Below are 13,097 nucleotides of genomic sequence, written 5' to 3' on the forward strand. Positions count from 1 at the left end.
CATTCTGTTTCGTAACACTTGGTCTCGGCTTGAACCCTGCAAGATATGTTTCCCGCGTTATGCCTAAATTGTCCATTCAGCGAAAAACATTCTTTATAGCGCCATTTTGTTAATTAACTATGTCTCTTTCGCTTAACCTTGTCCGCTTGCGCGCGATGATGCCTGAAATATAACCCTGCCCATTCCACGTACATACAGTAGGAAAAGGTCCTGGGTGCCTATGGATTGCAGCCATTATTACCCTGCAAGAGAGAATCCGCAAATCTCGTGCTCGAAAGTGCAGTGTGTTTGGGAAGACTCCTGATTACTATATGTTGTATCAATGATGTTTTTCAAACACACTAGAAGCGGTTTCCCTGTTCCAGCTGCAATGCAAAAACCTAGGACTGCAAATATAAAATGCAAGGGTTGATTCCTTGTTGAAGAAGTGTGGGAAAGCATGAGAGTTTGGTTTGCGGATTTATAGGTAAGGAGAATGGTGCAACATAGCTAGAGACCGTCAAGAGCTCCACAGCTTTAATTGGGATCCTTCATTTTACACTGTATATCCAGGAGTGTGTGGGCAAGACCCACATTCAGAGTTTTGCATAACAGAATTTATGATCTTTAGAAGAACTGTAGCATTCTTTACTTTGAATTTGGAAGCCATTTTACTGCTGCCTCTTAATAAAAATGATGGGCATCAGGCGCGCAACACCCATTGGGCTCACCGGGTTTCAGCCCCCCCCCCGTCCCCCCTGTCATGTGTGTCAGCCCAGCTGAGACAGCCTCGCGGGCTGGCGTCCGTCTAATTGCAGCCGGACCCGAGTACTTCACAGGTCTTTAAAGGACCCTTTACTCGTTAATGAGGGTTTTGTTGTGTTTTCACCCCTTCTTACAGCCACTCTGCCTATGGCTGGAAGACTTAGCCCCCCCCACCCAAATCTTCTTTTTCATCCCCCTCCCCCTCTCCCCTACCCCCCCCCCCCCTCCCCGAAATTTGGCTCTAGTTGCCCGCCTGATGGGCATGTTAACCCCTCAGGGCGGAGCCTTTTGTTGACATTGCAGTCAGTTTGGGTTTTAGCCTTCACAATTTAATTACCCGAGCTTATATTCAGGTCAGTAGGTATGGTGATTCCCACGTGTTGGGGATAATAAAAATACTTCAGGATTGTGACGTATCCAAGAGGACTTTGAGACAGTGTGAAAAGTGCACTGCAAGAAAGGGTGCATGTTTTGTTCGATAATGGCATCATTCATACATGGTTTTCTATGTAAAGAACACAATCTTCCCAGTTTGTAGAAACAGGCAGGAAAAAAAGTCACCACTGTTCGCAGTTTTCATTAGGTCTCGCCTGACCCAGCGCATGCACTGGTCTGGCGAGACTTATTGAGAGGGCTCCAAAAAGTGCTACCAGGCCAGCCTAGAGGTACAGTGCATGTGCGCGGGCGCGCGCGCCGCGCTTTATCGCCATTACTTTCATTTTCGCGCTTTACCGCGATTACTTTCATTTTCGGATCGTGATCGCGATCACTTTCGCGGCCGCTTTGCATAGCCAATAGGTCTCGATTTTGGGACCTTATAAGTATTTAGTTATGCAACTGTTGCATAGCTAAACACTTAGAAGGTCCCAAAGGCGAGACCTATTGGCTATGCCAATGCTTGTTTTTATGTTTCTACCGTTTTGAAATCTGTTGGAGAAACAAGTTTGAGAATCATGGATGAATCCAGTAAACTATGAATTTCTGAAAACACCACCAGTGCAGCAAGAGAGCCTTGTTTGTCTACTTATTATGTAGCTTCCCACACATCCTTGATCTTGTAAATCACCGAGGACAGCCAAAGTAGTTGAAATCTTACTCTGGGGGCAATTAGTTAAACTACTTCCTTATCAGCTTGTTAAATCCAGAAGTTCTGCCTCACTCGAGGAACAGTTGAGGCCGAGCCACTGACGTGCGGTACTTGAATCCTGCTAAAGACATTTCGATGCTGATTCTTGTGAAACAGATGGCGTTGTATCATGTCAATGTGTTGATCGCATTATTGGTTAGTTGACAGTAACAGAGTAGAAAAGAGCGGTGTTATCTTATTCTTAAACACACGCATTGGTACACAACAGCCTGGAACCAACCTGTAGGTTTCAATCTCACATAAACTGACTCAGGATTTTATCATGCCAATGTTGATAAATTTGAATGAGTGTTTTTTTGTAAAAGCACACAGATACTCAGAGGGAGTATTATACCACTTCTTTACGTGTATTATTCTTGTCAGATAGGGAAGCTTGTAATAACGCTTGCCTTTAACTTTCTTTTTACATTGCAGTTGTGACATCACTATTCTTCTGTAATTAAACAACGACATCGCTAGTCTATTGTATGTTGAGTTGTGAAGACTGCATTACAAGAATTCAGGCATCCTACCCTCTCCCTACCTTATCTTTCAAGACCCTCAGGAGATCTGTGACCTTTAACCCACTCCCTGACTGTGTTTCCACATATTCCTATACATGTTATGCCATATACATGGCACAAGGGCGTGCACAGAGTTACAGGAATCCCACCTGCAGCCCCATTCATCTAAATGGTCCTGAACTCTTTGGTGACTTTCAATATCCTTATGACATAGAGTGGGGTAATTTTACCCATTTGTTATTAATGCTCTTGTTGTTACAATTGTTTGATGTTGGAGGCTCTCATGATAACAATATCATGGGGCAGGAGCACTAATGGCTGTTAAAGGCCCTCTGACCTATCACTCCATATGTTTGTATTTCTGTTTCTTCAAGTTTAATATGACAACCTTGCCCGCTTTCACTTCCCAAGCAGCCCTGGACATTGGTGGCCACTTCTTTGAAATAAAATAGGTCTTGCATTTACAAGAGTTTGATCTATTATCATTGTAAATGACAATGCCTTTTATTTATGTGTTAGTTATTAAAACAGATAAATAAAAGGCATTGTCATTTACAATGCCAATAGATGAAACTCTCGCAAATGCGAGACCTATTGCATTGTAAATGCTTGTTTTGCTTGCGACGGAAATATAAAAAATATAAAAAACATAAAACCGGGAGCCCTAATTGCAATTAACCTAGATTCAGATGCTGTACCACAATTTCAAGCGTGGCATTAATAGGAGGCAGTGCCAAAAGTAACACCTGGGAAAAGCAGGTATAACACAGACACTACAGGGAAAAATGCATCATTTCCCCTTGTGTTTGATGTTTCTTTGTGTTCTGCCTAGTGCCACATTGGAGCAGCAAACTGACAACATTGTGTATGTGCAGGAAGGTGAGCCTTCCTGCATATCAACATCCAATCTCACAAATGCAGACACAATTGCACTATGTAGCAAGGGTGCCTGCGTTTGTGCTTGGCAGCTGAACTCTGCGCCAGTCTCATGTGAAATGCAGGGGTGTGCAGCATTCTTGGGAACGCAGAGCATACCTGCATTCTCATGATGGATAAGTGTTGCAATTTCAATGTTTGCTTAAGCCAATGTGTCTCTATTGTGTTGTAAATGTGCAACAATGTGGTGTACATTAGATGATAAACGTTTCAACAGAGTATCCCTATCCAAGCGCATAACTCATAATTGCCATCCTGAAATTCATGCTTGTTCCCTGAACACAAAACAACTGTATCCTGACAGTATCCATTCACTAAAATATCATGTCTTGACCACACTTACACATGCTAATGATTGCTGTGTGATTGAATAAGTTGTATACAATGTCAAAAGCACCACTCCATCCAATCATTTCTGACATAAGTGCAACCAAAATTCAAAAAGAGTAACCATTTATTAAAATACTACAAAATTACCTACTCTAAACTAACACAAATCACTACAATTTACCTAATCTGAACTAACTGGTACGCCCTAAATGTTACTCTAAACTATCTACCTTAACTAATACTAAACACACAACAACACAACAACATATCTGAGACATCAACCTTCCCCCACCTCCCCCCCCCCCCCAAAAGCACATCATCAGACAGGACAAATATATTTCACAAAACATGAACTAACTATACTTATATCATACACAAATATGTATATATATATATATATTTTTTATACAAGAAAAATACATCAACCCTCCCACCCGAAGAAAAAGGAAACTTAGCAAAGAACACTACATTAAGAGAATAAAAAATCTAAAACCTTATGTAAAAACTACACTAAATAACAATTAAAAACTTACACTAATATAAAAACATTTGTACAAAAACTATCGGGGTACTGTGGAAAAGGGGGAAGGCTCACAATCTGGCCTGCTCAAGATGGGAGCCCAAGGGCACCCTTGATGTCCTGGAGTTGGGTGTTCTTGTCCGACACATCCCTTTCAACTTGTGCCAGTCGTACATTCATGTCCCTCATGCACCGACGGTTCCTGTTGATGAAGCCTACAGCATGTGTCCGTGCAGAAGATGGGAGTGTGGCAGTCCCTTGTGTGCGTGGACGTGAGGTGGCACCTGGTTGTGTGCTATATCCAGTTGCAGCAGGTTGTCTGAGTTGTGTCTGAGTTTGAGTGCCAGATCTGTGGGTATGTCTGGACACACACCTGATGTTAGAAGGGCCTGGTATGTGTCCATATCCACTGTTAGCTATGCAAATTCAGGCAGAGACTTCCATCTCCTAGCTGCCCGGTCATCCCGGTATCTCTTTGCCATAGCACGATAGCCCATGGCCACCCTGCGTATGTGCAGATAGCGTTCCTTACAGATCTGGAAAGCGTGTGCATCCTCTGGTGACATTTTGTCTGAAAAATAAGACAAATGACAATATGTGAGTCATGATATTTATGTCACTGTACTCCATTTAACTTTGAAACACAAGGGCATGAAAACATTGACCCTACACTCTACAAAGATTGTGAAGTTCAAAAGTGACCTGAACAATGCAATATGGAATTTAGGATCAATTATAACCTGATGGTGTAACTGACCTGACAATGTATGGCATGGGACATGTCAAGGGCAGAGTCGTGTCACAACATTTTAAGATTGTGAGAGTCAAATGATGGTGCTGTCACAAACTCAGACCGAGTCAATAGGGGATTGAGCCCAAGGAAACACTTTGATGGGACCATTGTAGAGGCACGTCATGCCATGCCAAAGAAATACATAGGGCTATATTTGCAAGGTGGTTGTGGAGCATGCCATTGGTCTCCTTGGCTTAACCCTACGCCCTGCAACATCAGGAATGCAGGGTTGTACCCTACCTACAAAAGTATGGTGCAGACCTTTGTCTGGCCCAGCGCTGCAGGAAATGTTTTGCCTACTTGCAACTACGCAGGCCCACTTGCACTCTGGTGCAAGTGTCTCTGCCTTGATGTCGAAGTTGATAATGTGCCAGAGGGTGCCCCTTCCTCACATAACCATTATTTAAATGATGTCCTGTCACTTCTATGAGTGCTGCATAATGCTGCACATATTTAAGTCACATGATGACATTTTCAACACAGATTGGTCATGTGATGTAAGGCGCACCTTTCTGCACAAGAACAATCAATGGTGTGTTGCTGTTTCCATGGGTGCCGGACAACGCAGCACACATTGGAACAGCAGGGATGAGAACTAATTAAACCAATCTCACCACAGTGCATATTCATATACAATGTGGCCGGGGTAAAACAAATTACGCACTCAAACATATTCAAGCTGGCCTTGAAGAGAGAGTACAGGCATTAAAAAGGTTGGTTGTGCATGTATACATTTCCCATCATTAGTACACAAGATATGATGTGAAAAAGTGGTATTGAGCACTATTGGACTTCATTCTCAGGCAGCCAGCTTAAAGCAGCATCGTGACTCAGGCTAAGGCACTCTTGCTACCACAATGTTGTACCTTGTAAAGTTGATGAGAAAATGATGTCCTTGTAATATAGAACAACATGTCAAAGATACAACACATCAGAGAAAAGACAATGACTATTGTCAGTATTCCAAACTTGAGACATAACTATCCACCACAGTGATGCCGACACATCCAAAGGAGGCGTGACTCTGGATCCTGCAGCACTGACTATTTCATCACGTACAACTGCTTTCATATTGTGTATGTGACTGACTCTTTGCACTGGTACCTCTAACTGACTCCTGGTGCACCACAGATTTGATCCTCCTTGACAGTCATCTCATTCAAGGCTGTAGACTCATTCCATGACTGCTCATAGCCATCAACAACATCAATCACATGTCTTCTCTCCTGTCTGTATGATGTGTAAAGCACATGCATCGGCTGGAGTGACATAACCCTTTTGTATTTTTGACCTGGGTATCACTGACTGTGGATGTGCAAAGTTACGTCAGTAAGACAAATGCTGTGCTCAATCTTAAGTTCCTAAATCGTGCATACGTCATACTTATATGATCCATCATCACATTGGAGGCAAGGTACATGTGATACACACCCAGACTGTATACAACTACATACAGGATTTACCACAAACATTCTTCCCCTCTCACAATGCAAATATTTCATGAAGGCACTCGCCAGTGGTGTGTGGGTCCATGAAGGTGTCAATGTCACCCTGAGTAATCAGTGGTCTTCCAGCTGTGAGACAATAAAGAAATGTGTTGTTGGTGTCAGACGTGATTTCTCACATGTGTCCTATTCATCATCAGATTCATATACATCAAACAAATGCCCTGTAACAGTACTGTCTCTGCTCATGTTGTATACATGATTGTATCTGCTTTGCCTGTCGTACCCACAAAACATGACCAGTGCATCGTTGTGCAACACAAAACAATCCTGCTAGCCAATGAGATAATTTTGCACGCACTATTTGCGTGACACATTCCCAAGGCCACACTTATAGCCACAATATAGTGAAGTGTCAACATGTGATTAGACCCTTACTCAGTGGTGGCAGACATGTTTGTACATCAGGCAGTGTTTTTGTCATGTATCCTGCATTGGGCAGGTCATATGGGCACTTAATTCACATTAAGGGTCCACACACACAAATCTCTTCATACACTATCTTAATAGGATGCACTGCACAGCACACATTGAACCTTACCACAGCACTTCATTCATTGTGTGCAAGAGTGTACACATTCCTACACATGGTCAAACATCAGCATAAACACTGTCTCGCTTGCACAATGGTGCAAGTGTGATTGTGTTGAAGCTGTCAGCTTGACTTAAGATAACTGACTCACATTCTCCCGTAGCGTTTCTTACATTGTGTTCTTGACTAGATTTTTGAATTTGGTAATAAAAAGTTAATTGCTGAACTTTGGAGTTGTACTTACCACCTTGCCAGCCAACGATGACTCCCTGGTGGTCCAACATGTCACCCTCATGGCCCATGAAATCCTGCCATCAGTGCTTCCATTGTTGTACAGTCCTGTCCACTCCAAAGACAATCAGCATTTGACTGCGGACATGCTCCCACTTCACATTATGTACACGTACGGCATATCCCTGCAGGATCCTTCCCCCACTCTCAACCATCAATGGCAGGTAGAATTTGACAAGCCAGAAGAATCCCCCCAATGCCCCCTCTGACATCTTGTCATTCCTACCCACACCCAACATATTCCAAAACACCTCTAAACCCACTATCCCAGAAAAAATGCCCCAAACACTCCCCCTGCAACAGTTAATATAAACTAAGTACCCCTTGGACAGCCACCCGACAAGGTTTAGTACAAGTCGCAAAATACACGCAAGGACAATTACACAGGACTGCACAAAGACACTAGGGACAGTTCACAGGACACAACGCCACTCTCTACTCAAAACAAACCAGCACACAACTCAAACCACCTCCAACACTCTCCAGAGACACTGACAGTGTGCTTAAAAGAGAAAGTGAAAGTGTTCAGTACTCCTCCATTACACAGTATGCATGCTGACATCACTTCCTGTGTGTTTGCGGCTCGTTTTTTGACTCTGCGATATTATTTTGCAAGCTATTGGCTTCTGCAGTAAGTTTTGTGTTGTGTTGTAACATGTATATTTCGATTTTTGTTCTCTGGCAGTTATGAAAAGATTATCGCTTTCATGTTTAAGTGGCAACATTTCTGACACAAATTGCAAGTTGTGCATCAGATGTAGAAACTTTCATGAATAAGCATGACTGCTGACACCATGTGTCTATGTGATGTGATATGTGTTGTGTATGTGACTTCAGTCATTCTCATATGACAAGATTACAGTTATATATAGCCAAGGCTCCCTGTTTTCAATTTTTACGGATTTTTACAGATAAATACAGACCGAAAACAATGTGTTTTCTGTCAGCATTTATTTTTAAAAGTGTCTAAATACAGAAAATTATGCTCTTTTTAAGTGACTGTCCATGCTGTCTTTGATGAATTATAGGCCAGCAGCTGAGCATATGGACAGCATGGGAAATTAAAAAACAGGCTGAAATATATTTAAATAACTACATATGTCAACATACATTTATGGTATAATGCTAGTATTTACCAGTGGATGTATTGTAATGTAATATTTGACAGCTTAAATAGCTACAACACAACAGACATCAAAGTATGAGTGTGCGTCGATCATTTAAATAAATAGGGAAATGTACAGCTTTACAACATAACATTTATGCAAAACACAAAATAAATATGGATAAATACAGATAAAATGGCCAAAAAATTTATACGGATAAATACAGCCCGAAATGGTAAAAAAATAAATACCATAAAACTGGGAGCCCTATACATAGCTGCCTACATGCCCTTGGACCACACATTGCCGCCCATCCACGTTGATTCATGTGTGATCAGACATGCATGCAACAGTGGTTGTCATTATTTTTGGCATAGTTTGTATGTGTGACAACATAAGTGGCTGTCAAATTACACATTGCTGTGATGGCTGCAACTGTTTGACAGGCTTGCAAGACACATGTAAATGAACTTCAGGCGTCAAGTACTTGCAAAACATATTTCGGATGCTGCAAAGAATGTGAAGGCTTGACCACAGATTTGTACTTGGTTATTCTTCAACCTAGATTTGCAGATATGCACAATTAATATGCGCAGCTGCAAAGTCAGTCATGTGCATTAATCAATGTGGTAGGCGGGCACGTTGGTGATTGACATAATCTGATGATGTTGGCAAAATATGTAGATTTGGCATTTGAATTGTCATTTCTGCAACATATGTGCAATACATTCTTACATGTCACACTGAACAGTTTGTGTCCAGCACAATTTCCCCTCAGTCTAGTGTGACATCAATACACAGCTTGAAGCTAGGTGGATGACAATATGAGGGCTGGACAGATGACAAACCAACCATTTTATGTGAGTGTACAGTATGTCATGTTTCAGCCTCTGTAGGCGGCATGAGCTAGTGGTAGCACCGCTGATGTAGTTGTCATAAGTCTATGCACCAGAAAGCAGAATGTGTCAGCCTGGTGCACATTATGTAGAGGTCCACAAAGCACACAAAGCAGTCTGGTATCATGGTGTAAAGCCAGAGTCCAAGGTAGACAGGACATTGTTGGCTGGGCACAACAAAGCAGCACTTTACATAGTGCACTACTCACAACAGCATGACGTAAAATGCCAGTAAGCACATACAGTCCACATTGTATTGAATCAACACTGTATTATTTGTATTTGAACCATATTGTCAGACACAGGTACAGCAGTGTTGATGCAAAATGTCTTTGACGGCTAGGCCTGCGTCTTACACAGGCCTGTGTGCACCAGCAGTGGGCATTGATGCAGCATCAACAACACTTAGGTATTGGCAAACTCTGGCATGCCAGGTGTAGACCCATTGCAGACTAGAGGTGCAGACATGGTGCACTGTGTAGGGGTGTACAATCAAGGTGCACATGATCATGTACAAAGGGTACTCTGCATTGCATGGCACGCACCAGGACAGCAATGGGTTGACAGGGGAGACATCCTATTTTGTCCTGCCCCTTTTCTCATCATCATGCATGATGTTTTTGTGCAGAGCATTAGCTGGTGAAGGTGAGGCACAGGACCATGTGAAATCTTGTAGGTCAGGGTACCTGTGACTGTGCTACTTGGAGTGCCCATTTGGAGTGCCCGGTGTACTCAGAGTGCCCAGCTGTACCCAAGCTTGCGTAGTCACTGTTGACCAAGGATTGAGCTGGGTGAGTCACTGAATATGTAAATGAGTTGTGTTTAGAGGCTTTGTGACATTGTCCATAGTTGTGAGATGTTTTTTCATGAAGCAGATGAAGCACAGTAATGTTATGTTCACACTGCTTGTACAACCACGACTTACATGGAATGTGTCTCACATGTAATACCTTTCTTAAGTTGTCATCCAGGAGACAACCATGTGTGTCTATTTTTCATCATCACATGTTCTGATTCTCTTGTCTGTATTGTGGATTGCCATTGGTTCTGTCCGTAGATAGGTTTTGGGGTAGCATACACATGAGTGGAGTTGAGCTACAGGTTGCCCACACAGGGCTGCAACACATTACCGACATGTTTCTGGCCATCTTACACAACATTGTATTCTACAGAGTATGTTGTACATTTTTTTTAGAGATGCATGTTTGTCTATGTGTTCAACTGTGACTGCAGTTGTGTGTATGTAAGTTTGTGTTGTCATGATAATTTACTAAATAACACACATTATGCAATTGGCATTAGTAAAGTTGTATTGACCATCCTAAGACATTTTTGACAATGTCATGGTACTACTATTTCTTGTCATGTCAGTCTCACACAATACATTATCCATTCATGATATAATTGTTAATATGTTGCTGGGAAAATGTGGCTTTACTTATTGCTTTTCCTGTAGCACTTCACTCATGTGTGTGTCTGTTCTCTGTTCACTGATGAACAATATACATTACTTTGGTCAAATGTCCAATCTGTTGTTCCATCCCCAATCTTCGTTTGATGGATGTTCTGTCCAATGCTATATGTGAGAGCTGTGTATATCATTTTTTATTTAACTTTCACTTAACATATGTATGAACCTCCGAAGATATGAACCAAGCATACAAGACTCTTGTGTAGTGATATTTTATTTCAGAAAGTAACATTAGTTGGGGTTTTTTTCAGGACAAAACCATGTGATGGCATCTTTGTTTAGTGTGATGATGTAAAAACCGTTCTGATGATTTGATCCCTCCTTGCTATTACACCAGCAAAAGCTGTGGTGTGTCTAGCACCTGTCTCTTCATCATGGCCGTCCTCTGGATTGTCCTGCTCCAACTGGTCTTCATCCAATGGCGTGTTTGTGCATACACAAATATTGTGCAGAATGCAACATGCCATTATGATCTTGCATACAAGTTCTGGACTGTAGAGGAGTCTGCCACCTGATATATCTAGGCACTGGAACCTGGATTTGAAGACTCCAAATGTCCTTTCAACAATGGCCCTTGTGTGTCCCAGTGCAATGTTGTAGTCTCTCTGTAACCGTGTGTGCGTCACTTTGATGGGCATCATCAGCCATGGTGAGAGTGCATATCCTTGATCACCTGAAACAGATAATGGAGAGATGTGCCATTAGTATTTGTGCCTGCTGTCTTTGCAGAGGGCTTTTTTGGGAGGGTGTGCATTGTGCAACTTTGTACTTTCTGGTTTGTCATGTGGATCTTCAGACAAGTAATCATCATCACTGAAATTGACTTGCCTATACTTGACAGTGTACACGTCACCATGTTGTCATTGTCTGTGTCCTGTGTATTACCTCCAAGTTGTGAGTGTCAGGATGTATGTTTCACTAGAAAAGAGATTTGAGTTTCTGCACAGGCCAGTTGCACAAACGGAACCTCTCCTGTGCACATATTTTATAGGGTGCACCATTGGCACATGTTCCTGCTGACACATCCCCCTTAACTTTTGATGAGTTCTATGTTGGAACGTCATCAAGATACCTCATTGGGAGTGATCGTGCTGAGGTTAGCGAAGAGTGAAAATCCGTGTCTGCTAAATGTTAAACTCATTGTGGGGTCTTTACATTCAACATGCCATCAACGTGGGTCAGTGTTTAAGTGGCAGTGGCACTGCTGCCTGGTACAATTAACTTACTGGGACATGTGAAGACAATCTACACATGCATTTATGTCCTTGTGCAGGAGTTGACTTTAACTCTGCATGTATGCATGTTTGAGTAATACCCATCAATATTGCCATATGTGTGTCAGTTCACAATCGACACACATTGTAATTTATTAATTTTGTTTATCAGATTGCTACATATACATGCACAACATGTAGTGGAATTGTGATTTGGAATGTTAGTATGCTCTTGCTATGCCTGTTTTATTCTCCAACGACACAGAGTGATGTTTAATAAACTTTGGTGAATACTTGTGTGCAGTAGGTGCTCCCCTCATGCAACACTACTTGCAAACACATGAAGTAGGAACACATGGTGCATGGCTGACTATGTTTATGGATGTTGCTAATTGTGCACCATCACATGTGAGAACAGGGGATTCTCACATATTTAAGCTTTATGTTTGCATGTGTGGTGTGTTGATTTTGTACTCATCAACAAGCAGTCCATTTCCATATGTGCCATTCTCAAAGCACTGGTTGATGATCGATTGGCGAAAGATGTAGGAGCCATGCACACTCCCAGGGAACTTTGCGACAACATTGATGAACAGGCCCAGGTGGTCCACAATTGCCTGTACATTCATCGAGTGTGTGTGTGTTTCCTTTTCCTGTATATATGTGCTGTTTCCGCAGGAGGCACAAGTAGAACATGGGTGCAGTCAATTGCCCCAACACATGCGGAAACCCAACAATGTCATAGAAGCCTTGCTTGTTGTCAAGTTGTTCTTGTGCAGTGTTGGGGAAGCGTAGGTGCTGCAGCGTTAGGCTGATGATGGCATCCATGACAGTTGAGAGGAACCTTGAGAAGGCTGACTGTGAGATTCCACCCACTCAGGCAGTGGTTGGTTGGAAGGTCCCAGAGGCCAACATTTGCGGCACAACAAGTAGCTTTGTCTGCGGAGGGATGTTTGTGCAGCACTGTGATGGTACCTGCAGGCTTGGTGCTATTTGGGTGAGTATGCGTAGGATGGAGGTCCTTTTCAGCCTGTAGTGGGCTATCACATCCTCCGGCCGGAGGTCTATCAGGGTGCTACGTTGGCAGTAGACTTGCTCTCTTCTTTGGC

This window comes from Triturus cristatus, chromosome 3_1 (assembly GCF_964204655.1).
Source record: "Triturus cristatus chromosome 3_1, aTriCri1.1, whole genome shotgun sequence".
NCBI classification, from domain to species: Eukaryota; Metazoa; Chordata; class Amphibia; order Caudata; family Salamandridae; genus Triturus; species Triturus cristatus.